General features: G+C 45.6%; 1 long non-coding RNA gene across 1 annotated transcript in view; it reads left to right on the top strand.

The window, feature by feature from the left end:
* The first annotated feature begins 445 nt into the window (after window positions 1-445).
* LOC132010144 (uncharacterized) overlaps window positions 446-12,647 on the top strand; it is an 84,480-nt gene continuing 72,278 nt past the window's right edge. The window contains exons 1-2 of the long non-coding RNA XR_009402175.1: window positions 446-578; window positions 2,260-2,341. This is a non-coding gene — a long non-coding RNA (uncharacterized LOC132010144). The remainder of the gene's footprint in view (window positions 579-2,259; window positions 2,342-12,647) is intronic.

Genomic DNA, 12,647 nt, shown 5'->3' on the forward strand with positions numbered 1-12,647 from the left:
TGGGTGTACCATATTTGTTTCACTATTTCCCTATGCATGGACATTCCTGTTTGCAGGTTGGATTTTTGTTGGTTTTCTTCCTAACTAGAAACAGCACTCCAACATCATCCAACCTCCTTTAAGCGGCTCAAAACCATCCCTCAGTGTGTCCTCTCTCTCTTCAGGAATCAGAGCCGGGTGAGAAGAATAGATAAGGCAGAGTAGGCAATCGTTTTTCTTCCCCTTTGCTGGCTTCCTTTGCCACCCCCACGGGAGTTCCACGCAATGCACAACAGGAGAGCTCCCCCTGCTGGGAATGCCCTCCCTTCCTCCCTCTCACCTGGGGAACTCCTCTCAACCGGTAAGCCTCGCCTCACATCTGTCTTCCAAGGCCCCGCCCCCACCGCCACGCCAAGTCAGCGGCCCCTCCTCCCGGCTCCTTTGGCTCTTTCTGCGTCTGGGATCACTTTAAAGTTACCTGCCTGTGCACCTGGCCCATGAGGGGAGAGAAGGAGTTCACCGTGTGTCCTCAGCTTCCAGCACCTTGATTAGCGCGTTGCCCGGGGACACGCCGGTGACCTGAACCACAGGGCCCCCAGGTGAGCAGCTCCTGACGTAGTGTACGCTTGGTCTGGTTACCTACAAATCTCTGTTGAAGCAACACCATTAGGTTGTGAACCATCTGGATCGCATCTGAGATAGAACAAGGTGTACAGACTAAGAATAGCCTTGCAGAAGGTTAAAATAACACGTGTCGCCGGCGCGGGCCGGTCCCTTTTCTGGCTTGCCCACACTCATCACATCCATGGTGATCGCTCTGATCTTGGCAGGAGGCTCCCACGGACTGAAAAAGAGCAATACCGGTTCTGCAGTGACTCTGTTTAATTTGTGTTAGCGTTGGTGCTCATGCCCGGCCGGTCGGCTCTCATGCAAGTTGCTCTGATAGAACCGGTTGTTACTCCCTTTCCAGCTGCAACCCTGCCCGGCCTCGTGCCTCTGCCGGGCCTGCGGGGATCTGAAGGGCTTTCCGGCACCACGCTCCCAGCTTCTTACGACAGGAGGCCCCAGCGGGCTCACAGCTGCGGCGGAAAGGGGCCTGCCTTTCTCCAGCCTGTTTGACGTCGGAGGGCAGAGCAGGAAAAGACGGAAGGCAGATAGCACGGAAGGGGGAGCCTGGGTGGCTCAACATGGTTAAGCGGCTGCCTTGGGCTCAGGTTATGATCCCTGGGTCCTTGGATAGAGCCCCGCATAGGGCTCCTTGCTCAGCGGGGAGTCTCTCTCTCTCTCTTTCTCTCTGCCTCTCCCCTGCCTGTGATCTCTTTCTCAAATAAACAAGTAAAATCTTAAAAAAAAAAAAAAAAAAAGCACAGAAGGGCTGGAGAGACGTTCCGTCTGAAGTAGCCACTAGGTCAGATTCCAGAGTTGAGGCTGACATTTTGAATCCTAAAACTCTAGGCTGTATGGTATCTTGGGGATAAGATAAGTGTTAGAGCCGAAGGACGCATGAGAGCTGGTAAGCCTTAGAGCCGAAGAGCGGCTTGGGTGGAGGTGGGGAGGGCACCGTACTATGTAGAGCACGCGCCTGCCCGCTCCACCCTTCCACCAGATTGCTGCTCCCTATTCAACCTACACAGAACTTCTGGGGGTGACTCGCGATAGGCCCTGATTTCCCGCTTCGGCTTACACAGCTGGCCTGGAGTAAGCGCTGTTATCAGTTCAGGGCCCCCAACAGTGAGGGGGAGGAAGAGGCAGGAGGAGAGGAGATGGTGGAAGGAATGGTGTGGACTGGGTCTTCCTTCTGTCCTTCATTCTTCAGAGACGCAGACCGATGTCCAGAAGCGGGAGGGGTCAGGGCTGAGTCACTCAGCTGGTAAAGCCGTGATTAATCTCCACGCTCCTTGCTGCTCTCTTGTATGTCCCACATTTTTTTTTTAAAAAGATTTTATTTATTTATTGGACAGACAGAGATCACAAGTAGGCAGAGAAGCAAGCAGAGAGAGAGAGGGAAGCAGGCTTCCTACCAAGCAGAGAGCCCGATGCGGGGTTTGATCCCAGGACCCTGAGATCATGACCTGAGCTGAAGGCAGAGGCTTTAACCCACTGAGCCACCCAGGTGCCCCTGTCCCACATCTTTGAGAAGGGAGAGTAGGCATCTGCCACGCTTCTGGGAGAATCTTTGTCTAGGGGAGGGATGTACTATGGCTAAAATGCTTCCCTTACTTTCTAATACCTCCTCTATATTAGTTTTACTCTTTGACCTCAAGTTTGGCTCTTTTACAGATGCAAATACCCCTGGGAGAAGCAACAGAACCTTACCAAGAATAATTTCATTCAGACTTTTCTGTAAAGCCGACTGAGCAAAGTAAGTTGTAGATGAGGAAGAGATGTGAATGTGTGTTAAGGTTTCCAACTATTTCCATCTATACTCCAGAGGAATCTAGATGCCCGAAGGGAAGAGATGCCCCTTGGTTTACTTTTTGCCTAGAGACTGGTCTGACATCAGGGACTCTTCCCCTGAGAGAGTGCGCGTGGTCACTCTGACCACAAAGTTCAATACGGAGTCACCATAGTTCACATCCTGGGCTGGCGGCTCCTACAGCTAGAAACTCCCACTAACCCAGATACTTCTTGGCAGCCCACAGGAAGGTGGGTCTATGCTGATAAGCACAATCATTCTCTAAAGTGGAAGATGGCCAGGGAGATGTGTCAGAAGCTCTCCTTAGCAGCAGAAGGTGGGGGAGCTTGCCTTTTGAGCAAGGTATATCCTGGGCCAATGGCTCATTTCTGGGCTCCTGAAGTCATCTGCTAATTCCCAGGCAGTAAAGAAGGCACCTCCTTTCCTCCCTCACAAGTGGACTTACAAGTCCACTCAAGAACAAGATCATTGCTTTGCTCCAAGTGCAAAAGTGCCTCCAAACACTGACGATTGCCCCCATTCTGGTGGCTCTACCTTCGTCGTTCATTTCTCTGGTGGCTCTACCTTGGTCCGCATTTCTCCTGAGTTATAGAAGCCCAGAATAGAAATAAGGAATATGGGACTAAGACAGCTGAGCATGCTGGGAGGATTGCTTAAAAAGCCTGCCCCCCCCCCTTATCTTCATGTCCCTTGTGAGGTTGAATAAAAGAAAGTAATGTTTCCAAAGCTCTCTGAGCTCCTTGGGGAGAGAGATTATGAATGCCCAGATTCTGTGGTTATACAGGGCATTTAATAATATACTAACAGCTAGACTTTCCCCTCCTTGACAGAATTTGATTACACGAAGCTCCCAAAGGTCTCCTCTGAAATAGAATTTTCTAAAAGTCAACAAAAGTGGAAAACACTGCAGGCTTCCAATAAGGACTGACCCCAGGCAAGGTTCTGCTAAGTCTGGGGGAGGGGCAGCGTTTCCTATGGGACAGGCAGAATTCTTCCTCTCTGGAAGATCTCAAACACTGGAGCCCTAATGGGAAACACAAGAGTTTGACTACTGAGACTTAATAAGGCCTGACATTTCTATTCCTAATCCTCATATATATTCCATTATGGTGATTTTTCATGACAGAGCACTCAAAAGGAGCCCTCTTTTGTTCTGGCGGGGGGTGAGGGAGGATAGGGAGGACACAAGGCAAGTGGTGGGGAGAGGAAACTATAATTGCTATAAAAATAAGAACAATCACAAGTAACCCCAACAAAATTTCTGGAAAGCCCAGCCCTGACTCCTATTTTTCAAAAAATTCTCCCTTTAAATGATCTGCCCAGGCTCCAATGAAATCCTAAACCATTTTCTTCTGTGCTTAAAATATGAAATCCAATGTAAAACTAAACGTTTGAGAAATAAAGACACGAAATAACATTATGAAGAGCTGGGGGAGAGAAAGTTTGGTAAGTCAACTCTTTCTAAAATATCTGAGCCTGCCTGGGCCTGGATAAGGGAGGAATTCAGAACCCAGTCGTGCAGCTTCTTTCTGCGGCTGCTCAGCCATCCTTCAGTGGCTCTGGGCGGGGGTGGGGGGGGGGACAAGTAACCTGCTTCACAAACACTGAGCAGCTCCCATTTGAGACCATTAGAATGCACAGATAATCGGGACTGTATTCACACTGGTCCGATCAATAAGAGATTACACGCCTCCTGTGAAGGTTACAGTACGTACCATCTACCCTCGAACAGAATGAGTAATTTTGTGCTATTTTTGGATGGTGTGGTTCTTTAAAACAAAGTGATAAATTAAAGTGGCCTCAGTAATGCAGCAAAAATGTTAAGCTGTTTTAAGGCAAATGGAAAATGTGGTCTTCGTGTACAAAGAAGGAGTCAGCAGATGGAAAGGTTTGGAGTCGGCTCTCTACTGAGTTCAAAAGAATTTTAGCCCGTCAGTCTGGTATTGAACTTTGGAAACTATGCAGTGCCCAGGATTGTGCCAGGGCATGAGGAGTTATTAAAGAGATTTTTTTTTTCTAATGCATTTCCAGTTAATAGAGAATTCCTTGAGGGCAGGCATGTTGTCTGTTTTTTTCCATGATAATATCGCTGCGTTAATATCCCACCTTCCACAGTTCTCCCAGACCACTCAAATGGCTTCGTGTTGGTCACTGACAGCACATATAACCTCTTCCACTGCTCCCCAAATCCAGGCCCTCTTTGTCCACATTTCTCTTAGCTAAATCCTACATCCCACACAACCTTCAAGGTCCAACATAGACCCCCGTGCATTCCTTACCGCCTTCAGCTTGTGCCGCCACCCCCCTTCTTTCCTCTCCCATTGCACTTAGGGTTAGACCACACAGAGGGGGTTAGCTGAGCAGCAGCGAGAAGGGGAACATCCAGGAACAGCATGGGCAAAGGCTGAGTGGGTGCCCCCCCAGTGATGCTGGGGGAGGTGGAGAAAGGGAGAGAATGAGGGGAGCGAGAAGGAGGAAGAAGAGGGATTCGCGTTCAAATCCAGGTCCCTCCATGCCTGAGGTGGGTAATTTGGGACAAATGGTGTCATGTCCTGGAGCCTTAGGTTCCTCCACTCTCAGAGACCTCCCTTTTGTGACTGACTGCCTCTAGTATCTATAAGACAAAAAATAAAATAAAATAAAATAAAAATAAAAAAATAAAAAAATCCATCGAACCTAAATCAGACTGGTGCCCTGGGGTGAGGAGGGTACAAAGTAGTGGGAGTTTCAGGAAATCTTTCTGAATTAGGGTCTCCTCAGTGATCCCCTTCACAGCACCAAGTTATTTTTTGTTGCTGTATCAGTTTAAGCCCGGAGAGGTGTCTGTATGTGTGGGTGTCTGGCTCCCTCACTAGGCTCTACACTCCCTGGACAAGGATGTGGTATTTCACTCACTGTTTTATCCCCAGGATCAGGCCCAGTGCCTCAATAAATACTCATGGGGTCAATGAATGCGTTCACCCTCACTGAGCTGGTAGCATTTCAACCAACTGAGCTACCCTAGCACCCTTAGCTAGTAGCATTTTAAAAGGCACTTTAGAACGTTCTAGCAATGGTGTGCTGTGTAGATAAGAGAGGGAGAGGCTGGAACCACAACTTCAGTGGCATAGCTTCTGAACTTGAGAAATTTCTGGCATTCGTTGTTGCTTTTAGTTCTTGCCAGCAAGGGTACTCCTCTTCTCAGTCCTAGCAACAGTTTCTGCTCTGTATACTTGCTACCAAAGATCTTCTAAGGGAGCCCAACACAGAATTAACCTCATCGTGTTTGATTCAACATGATGTATCTTAACAAGATTTATTGTGTGCTTGGTATGTGCTAGACATTGTCCTAGGGACTTGACATGTTGCATTAGAGCTCTCCAGAGAAACAGAGACAATAGGATATATATGTACATATATATTAAATGATTTATTATAAGAGTTTGGCTCCCACTATTATCCTTATTATTTGGGAGGAGCCAGGATTTCGGCCTGTCTGACGTCAGAGCCAATAGGCTTAACTAGTACTGTGTACTAGATACCTCACCCTGCCTTGGAAAACGATCCTAGGGTATTCCTTCATCCTTGCAAGTGATTTTCATTTTATTTTATCAAATAAGATAACTTAGCAGCATCAAATAAAAATTTTAAAAGTAGTTTATTATTTTTATCTGTTACTTTCTAGTCCTCACTCACTTTTACATGTAATTTCAAAAAGGACCAGGTTTGCCTCAATTTTATACACAAAGTTAGAAGTGATGCTGGCATAAAGAGTGTCACCCTCATTTGGCCCTGGTTAGTCATTCATAATAATAATGATAAAATAAGGGACGCTTGGGTGGTTTAGTGGGTTAAGCCACTGCCTTCAGCTCAGGTCATGGTCTCAGGGTCCTGGGATCGAGCCCCACATTGGACTTTCTGCTTGGCAGGGAGCCTGCTTCCCCTTCAGTCTCTGCCTGCCTCTCTGCCTACTTGTGATCTCCCTCTCTCTGTCAAATAAATAAATAAAATCTTTGGAAAAAAAAAAAAGAACAGGCTCATAACACCTTTGTTTTCAGCCCCCTCTTTAAAAAAAAAAAAGATAAAATAACATGAAATTATTATTACCAATTGTGTTAAATAATTATTTAATGAATATTTAATATTATTAAATTAAATTAATATTAAATAAAACACTCTCTTCATCTGCAGTTCAGTTTCCTGAAAAGGAGCCCAAAAAGGTGAATCTGTTAGTTATCATAGAAGACATTTATATCAACTTCTCTTCAGATCAAGGGAATATAAGATATCAAATGTTGGATTTGAATGATAGGAATACAGGTAATTTGGGGGGCTCCTGGGTGGCTCAGTTGGTTGAGGATCCAACTCTTGATTTCAGCTCAGGTCACGATCTCAGGGTTGTGTGATCCAGCCCTGTGATAGGCTCCGCACTGGACGTGGAACCTACTAAAGATTCTCTCTCTTCCTCTGCCCCTCTCAGCTACTCTCAAAGAACAAAAAACAAAAACAAAGCCCCCCCCCCCCAAACCAGATAATTTTCTTTTGGTCTCTCTTTTCTGCCCTTTTTTACACATCATAAGAGAAATGTTTATAATTCACTTTGTTTTTTCTTATGTTGGACAATTACAGCATTAATTAAAACAAGACAAAACTGGGCCAAACTGCCCCTAAGAAATACTTCCTGTGGCTGAAGGAACATCAGGGCTGGTCTACAAGCCATCTCCACTTCCAAAGGCCTTTTAGCACCTTCCTTATCACATCTTAGTCCACAACAGAGCCGGAAGATACAGATCCCAACATCGATATCCCAACACATTGATTTCCTCCAAGATTCTTAGTTACTTAGTGATGGGCCACGGAACAGAGCCCAGGCATCTAGATTCCCCACTCCCTTATCTGCTAATTATACCCCAAATTAGCCAGCTTTCTGAATTTTTTTCTTTTCTTTTTTTTTTTTTTAAGATTTTATTTCTTTGAGAGAAAGAGAGTGAGAAAGAACATGAGAGCACGGTGAGGGGTAGAGGGAAAAGCAGACTCCCCACTGAGCAGCAGTCCTGATACGAGGTTCAATCCTGGAACCTGGGATCATGACATGAGCCAAAGGCAGATGCTTAACTGACTGAGCCACCCAGGTGCCCCTGAAATTTTTTTCTAAAAAGGTTTCATCACATGCATTTTCCTGCTTCATATTGGGTCCCCGGGTCCCTGGCTATAGGAACATAAATACAGTAATTAGGAGCAAGGGTAGCAAAAACATGGTGTGCCCTCACCCTCCTCAACCATGGCTGACATCATTCATGGGTCAGGGAACTCTCTTCCCTGAGCTCAGCTTTCCTTTAGATTCTTCTCAACATAGTGCTCCAGGCCTCCGCTACAAACAGCTGGCTCCCAGGGTGAGTCTACTTGCTCTACCTGGATAGGGTAGTGATGTCCACCTTGATTCTTTCTCTTCCTTACATCTGGCCTTGGCTCTATACTGGTCATGGCTATAAACTTGCACTTCTTTCTCACTCTGCTTGAGAGAACAGATTTTGAAAACAGATCTTCAGGCTGGAAGCTACTTTCATCCCAAAGCAGGTTCCTGGGGCATGAGACCTGGGGAGTCACATCTAACCTGTTTATTGTGCCTGCTTTGAAAGCCTTAAATGACCAGTTCAGGCTCACACAGCTGGATTCAGGGCAGAACAAAAGCCACCCGCAGGTGAGCCGGCTCTTGGTCCAGTGCTCTTCACCACTGCCTATCTGACTCTGGGCTTTATCAGACAGAACAGAGAAAATGTTCCTGGGATCTGACATATGTAAACACTCCTCCATCACCCTGGTCATGGCCGCTTGCCAAGATAGGACTGAGGCCAGATTTAGTGGGTCCTTCAGCCCAGTGACCCTGATGGAAACAATCCCGTGATGTAGAACAGAGGGAGCGGGAGAAAAATGTGCTGTCCTACAAAGAACAAAGCCTGGGATGATTCATTCTCCTGATCCTGGTGATTTACCCTGGGATGCCGGTCACTCATAATGGCTGTCAGCAAATTTGCTGGAATTCTGAATGCTTGTCCTGAACATATAATCCCCTAGTTACTTCCTCATTGTTCCCAAACGTTCAGAGCTTTCCTGGGAATGCTTTCCTGGTTGCCCTCTTAGTACTGTGCAAGAGAACTTTTTAAAATGCCAAATAGTCCGGAGGCCTTGGGTAACTCCCTTAGCTTCCCTGGGCCTCAGCTCCTCAGCATCCTTAAAAATCAGGAATTGAACTCACTGGCCTGGAAGTCCTATGACAAGACACATTTGAGGAAACCTTTTAAATAGTAAAAACTTGTTTGAGCTTTCTCTATCTTAAAACTTGTCTGATTATCTATGTGTTAACTGGACCAGGCAGGTAAGGTGGGTGGGGCAGGGTGGGCCAGGGCCTGGCTGTGGGCATAGCCCCACCAAGCTCTCACTTCCCTGCCTTGGATCTCCCACCATATCCTGGAGGGATCACTTATGTTCAGTTCATCACGACTTATTTCTTGCCAAATTTAGTAAATTCTTACAAAGTAAAAGAAAAGTAAATGACATAAACACCGTGAAAGTATTATGAAAAATCAACAAAGCAGAGTATGTGTATATACAAAGTCATATGAATACAAGTAAATATTTACATGGAAATGTAAACATTTACAACATTCCATTTTTAAGGGGACATGTTGTAGGTGTCCCCCCACCCACAAGGTGTATTTAGTTTTATTTACAGAAATGGGATCAGTTGGAACACATTACTCTGTAACATGCTTTTTTTGCACTAAACAATATGTCTTAGAGTGCTTTATTATGTCAGCTCATGAAGCCTTTTAAAATGGCTACAGAGTCCCTTGTGTGGATATATCACATCATGTTTTAGCTACTCCTTTTTGTCAACCACTTCTTCATTGATGGATATTTAGTTTGCTTCTAGGGTGTTGCTATTTCAAAAAAAAAATATGGCAATAAACAAATATTCTTACCCATATGTCTGACCATAAGCAAAAGCATTGGGTTTATAGAAATGCACGTTTTACATCTGAAAAATTCTGCCCACTTGTCCTTCTGTATGGTAATACGAATGGGAATACCCATTTCCCCATCTCATTGATCTTCCATTGTTGTTTTATATTTGCATTTTCTTTATTACCAGCAAGGCTGAGCACATTTACATGTTCATTTGGCTGTTTATATTTCTTTCATGGATTGCCTATTTATACCCCTTGCTTATTTTTCACTTAGGTTGCCTTTTTTCTTATCAATCTGTAGGAGTTGAAAAAGGTTTTTAATCAGCTCGTGTACTCATCACCCAGTTCTGATACTGTAGACTCAGGGCCAGTATATTCTCCTATCCATTTCTACCCCATGCATGGATTCTTCTGAAGCAAATCCCCAACATCATACCAAACCATCTGTTAATATTTTAGTAAGTAAACCTAAAAGATCAAAGCTCTTAAAATATCCACAGTAATATCATATCCAAAAAGAAAAATTATTTCCTTAATATCATCAAACATTCAGTGTTCATATTTCCTTCATTAGCTCTTGTAGTTTTAAAAATAATTACCTCAACATCATCAAGTATCCAGTAAATTTCCTCCATTGGCTCATAAATCTTTTTTAACAGCTTGTTTGAATCCAGATTCAAAGAAGGTCAATGAATTTTAATTGGCTAATAGGCCTTCTAAGTCTCTTTTAATTTACAGATTCTTTCTCTCATTTGTTGGAGAATTCTGGTTCTTTTTCTTTGGAGTTTCCCATAGCCTGGATTTTGCTGATTGCATCTGATGATATCATTGGACATGTCTCTGTGTCCTGTGAGTTTCTTGAATACTTGTGTCGAAGTCTTGCTTAGATTCAAGATTGATGTTTTGACAAGAATATCTTATAGGTGTGTTGTGTTTCCAGCAAGACCCCATGACTCCTGCTGTGTCTTTGTGAGGTTAGTAGTAGGCATTCCCTTATATTTAATCATATAAAGAATGATTAACTGTGATAGGAGAATAACTGTAAAGAAGGATGATGTATGGTATCCAATATCTAAGGGAGAATACTCATGGAGAAATGAGCTTGGAGAGAGGGTTCTCCAAAGACTGAGGCTGCCCCTTAGTTGGAGCAGGTCTGGTTGTGCACAGCAAATGAAGGCAGTTGAGTTCATTGGGCTTCTTGGCCAGAGCTAGTCCACAGTCGCCAGGCAAGCCAGAAAGACTCCACGGATGCTGGCAACGGTGGGAGCTGGCGGCTGCTAAGGGTGGAAGGCCTGCGCGCAGCGTTCAAGTTGGGAACAGTGTCCTCAGGCACAAGTCAGCTGATGCTGAACAGTGCAGAGGAGGAGCTGGGGCTCCACTGCCCAGGTGAGGCCTGGAGAGCGCAGTGCCGAGTCAAGGTGATCGCTGGGCCCAGGCTAGGACTCTGAGGTCTCTGAGGGACTGCACGGCCTAAGCACGTGGCTGGGGCAGAGCAAGCACCCTTGAGAGGCCACGCGGTTGGACCAAGAAAAACAATACCTTTACGCAGACCGACCGAGAAAAAACCCCATTCTCCAGCAGTGTCCCTCCTCCGCCCTCTACTGACAAAGCTTAACATTGCACTCATTGTTCAAAAAAACTGCTTCAAGAGTCCAATCCATTATTACGGAGCAGGTACTGAAGGGTGGTAGGGGGCTGAGAGGCAATAAATTGATAACTGACACAATGATCAGGTCCTAGGCCCTTTATTTCATTAGAGGTTGCAAAATGGTTACATTTTTAATTCTCGCTATCTTCATTTATTAGCCGGAACACTCCTAGAGGGAGACACTTTCTACATCTCTTTGGTTGTCCTGAGGCACAGTATATACAAGAAACTGGCTCTTTCTCCACTGCCACTATTTCTCCCTGTGTCACAAAGTCTGAGTCCTTAGGGTTCCAATATTCTCTCTTCATTCACCAGATCTGAATATGAACTCTAATTTTTGCTCCCTTGCATCTCCTTCTTTCTCTGGTCCAATGTCTGACTTCAGGTCAAAGCTCTTTTGTTAACACCTCCTAAATCCTGACTCTATCTGTAATCCCCCAAATAGAACAAACAGGAAGTGGAACTTTTCATTCACAAACCCCAGAATCATCACAAACACCTTAGGAAGTGGGTGTCCTCGTCCAGGTTTCACAGATGGGGCCCCTGAGGCTTAGAGAAAGGATGAGAGTGCTTCCAGTCCCCCCAGTGGGAAAGGGCAGAGCTGGGCCTACCCTTAGCTCTGCTTAACTCTGAGTCAGGAGAGCCTGCCAGCCCTGGAAAACTCCCAGCCTTCTGCTTATTTCTCTCCAGGTACCCTCCAATGCACTTGTCTCCTGACTTCTCACCAGTTCTCCATTTGCTTTTGCTTCTGAATTTTCAGGTCATGAAAAATGTTCTCCCAGAATCATCACTAGAAATTCTCTGCCAGGATCACCTCCTCCAATATCCAACTGAGGGCTTACTTCCTAGGCTGTGGTGTCTTCTCAAACAGGAGTCTGAGAACCGTATTTAGCAACAGCTTATTTTCTCTGGTCTCAGGTTGACGGGACAGACACCTCTCTAGCTTTCAAGACACTGTTTGACCTCCTCCATCCCCTGTCCCTCTCCATCCCCAACACACGTGTCCGACAGAAGGGAATGAGGATAGAGGTGAGAACATCTCTTCCTCAGAGGAGGTTATGCTACTCTGGGGATTGTAAAGAAGAAAATAAACAACACCAAACTTGGCACGGACATTAAATACGGCTCTCTTCATTCTCCACTCTCAGGAAACCATAAGCCAGCTGTGAAGCTCTGGCCATTCCAGCTGCGTGGAGACTGCTGAAAATCCTATTGTGGTCCTTTTCCTCTCTTCCTTCTCCAGTTCACTTTTCTTCCTCAACAACACACCTGCCACTTTTCCTTTCCTCATGCATCACCTCCTCGGCCCCACAGTTGTCACTCCCACCTCCTGTTCTTCCTTAGCCCTTTCCCCTGAATTCCTTCCTTTCGGTCCATGGCCCCCTGTCTTCCTCTCTTTCCTTCCTCCTACCCCAGCTTTACTGGCAAAACCGAGCAAAATAACAAAGAATGGGGAATAAGTAAACAGCTGCCTACCCTCACTTGGAAGTCCCTGGAAGTGGCTTCCTTCACCTCCATTGCTAGAGTGTCTCTGTGTTTCAAAGTGTTTGGCCCTCATTCAAGGCCAGTCACAGTGGCCGCGGAGTCATTGTGTTGAGATGAAGGTAAATCCAGGCAGTTTCTATTTTTAGATGCAATTGTGTTTCTGGAAAAGGCT

The sequence above is a fragment of the Mustela nigripes genome, chromosome 2, assembly GCF_022355385.1.
Source record: "Mustela nigripes isolate SB6536 chromosome 2, MUSNIG.SB6536, whole genome shotgun sequence".
Classification (NCBI taxonomy): Eukaryota; Metazoa; Chordata; class Mammalia; order Carnivora; family Mustelidae; genus Mustela; species Mustela nigripes.